We start from the raw sequence: 2,563 nt of genomic DNA, 5'->3' as shown, positions 1-2,563 counted from the left end.
TGATCTTTAAAAGCATTTAATTCAGTAGGACAAAACAAAGTTTTAAAGACTGTTCTCCAACAAGGTATTTCCCATAATAATTTTACATAGTCTTCTTGCATAAATGCAGCTACAGAGATACTTTTGTTCAATGATTTAATTATCATTTTCAAATGAAGCACAAAGCAGGGAGATGTTGCTCAATGATATTTGTCACTATCACAAAAAATGCCCCAAACAGAACCAAATGGAAAAGTGTAATGCCATGCACAAGCAGCTTTCCAGAGGACTGCTACTGTGGACAGCTTTTGAGATTCTGATTACACAGTATAGTGAACACTCTATTTATTCCATAACAAATCAAAGCAAAACATTCGCAGAAAATCAAGGTACAGCCTTCACAATATTACAACTTACATTCACAAACAGCTTATCATTAAAATGGCCACATAGTTTTCACCTAAGTGGTCACAATATTTAGAACAAAGAACAATCATCTCAAAGTACAATACTCAAAGTTTTCCACTCATGGGCACTCTTAAGTTAACTCAATTAGTCACTTATTCAGCAATCAATTACTAAGTATCATACACAAACCCTCCATCCCTAGGTCACTAGTAAACTACAATTTCATTATTACTCAGTAACCAGGGAGAGGTCTTTTCATCTTGACTTGGGGACAGTTCTCAGATCCCCTGGATTAATGGTCCCTTCTATGGTCCCAGATTCTACCTGGATTCAACCAGACTATCCCCTGGGTTCAATGGCAGACAGCTCCCAGTTCCTTGTACAGCTCCACACTGAAGTTCACAGTGTCCAGTCCATCTCAAATCCTCAATTTCTGCTCCCAGGAATTCAAGGCTCAACCAAGTCATAAACAGACAAAGTCTCAGCATCCCAGTTATGCTTCCTCAGGCTTCTGCTTCCTCGGTCTTCTCCTGGGCAGCTCTGTCACCTGGGTTCCTGGGCTCCTCTGTCCTGGGTTCCTGGGCTCCTGGCTCCTGGGATCCTGTTCAGAAGAAGCTATACCACCACAAGTTCTCAGGAAATTCTGGGTCAGTTCTCCATTCTCTCTTCCGTAGCTGCTCTGACACCGCCTCTCTGGGGATTTTCCTTATATACACACAGCATTAGCTTCCTGTTTCAGCCAACCCCTTCCTGTTACATCAGTAACAGGAGACAGGAGTTCATACTTTCTGTTTCCCCAACAGAGGCTTGATCAATTACTAAGTGCTAAGTACACACTACCTTTGCCGACACAAAGGGATCTTCAAATTCAAATTATATTACCATTACAAAAAGATACCCAATAGTCAATTCTTCTAGATGCTTCTGTTAATGGATGTATTTTGCTATTTTCATCCATCTTATTGCATACTAAAGTAACTTCTCAATCCATAGTTATTGAAAAAAAGATAGATCTGTGCAGACAGCCTTACAGCGCACAGTTGGATGACTTGCCCATTGAGTTAGTTCATCATGTATTGATAGATGCTATATGAATCCTTGAATCTATGTTCCAGTAATGTTTTCCTTTTCTCTTAGGATTGTCAATTTCAGAGGTAAATTTAAGAAATTTAATTATGTCCCATGACTCAACTTAGTCATAGAAGTAGGACGTCTATCTACAATTATTGTGCTAATCGCCTTTTGACTTCCACAACTTTACCTTTACCTAGAAAAATCTAGTCCATACGAATGTGGTTTCGACCCCCTAGGTTCCGCCCGACTACCATTCTCAATAAAATTCTTTCTAATCGCTATTACCTTCCTCCTATTTGACTTAGAAATTGCTCTGCTACTTCCACTACCATGAGCAATTCAACTACCTACTCCAAAATCCATATTAACATTATCCTACTGTCTTATTATTCTTTTAACCCTAGGATTAGCTTAGGAATGAACCCAAAAAGGATTAGAATGAACTGAATAGGTTTTTAATCTAACTAAGATAATTGATTTCGACTCAATAAATCATGGTCTTAATCCATGAATACCTTATGATACCAATTAGCCTTAATCTAACAATAGCATTCTCACTAGCCTTAGCTGGGACTTTAATTTACCGATCCCACCTAATATCAACACTCCTATGCCTAGAAGGAATAATACTATCACTATTTATTCTTATAGCCCTGCTAATCTCCCATTTCCATATATTCTCAATGTCAATAGCTCCACTCATCCTCTTAGTATTTTCCGCATGTGAAGCAGGCGTTGGCTTAGCTCTCTTAGTAAAAATTTCAGCCAACTACGGCAATGACTACGTACAAAACCTAAATTTATTGAAATGCTAAAAATTATTTTTCCAACTTTCATACTAATCCCACTTGCTTGACTCTCCAAATCCCCATGATTATGAATTAACTCCACCTCCCACAGCCTACTTATTAGCCTAATTAGTCTACTACTACTATATCACAACTCAGACCTAGGGTACAACTACAATCCTTCCTTCTATATAGACTCCCTAGGTATTGTTTGTTGGTTTAGATATGCTAGCAAAGTTAGCTTATTTGATCTTAAATCATGGGTGTTATGTCTATGTAAAATAAATAATATAATGTCTATGTAAAATAAATAA

Source organism: Petaurus breviceps, unplaced genomic scaffold, assembly GCF_028583685.1.
Source record: "Petaurus breviceps papuanus isolate PSGF00001 unplaced genomic scaffold, PetGlider_PUasm1.0 470, whole genome shotgun sequence".
Lineage (NCBI taxonomy): Eukaryota > Metazoa > Chordata > Mammalia > Diprotodontia > Petauridae > Petaurus > Petaurus breviceps.
Note: the sequence above shows the minus strand (reverse complement) of the source record.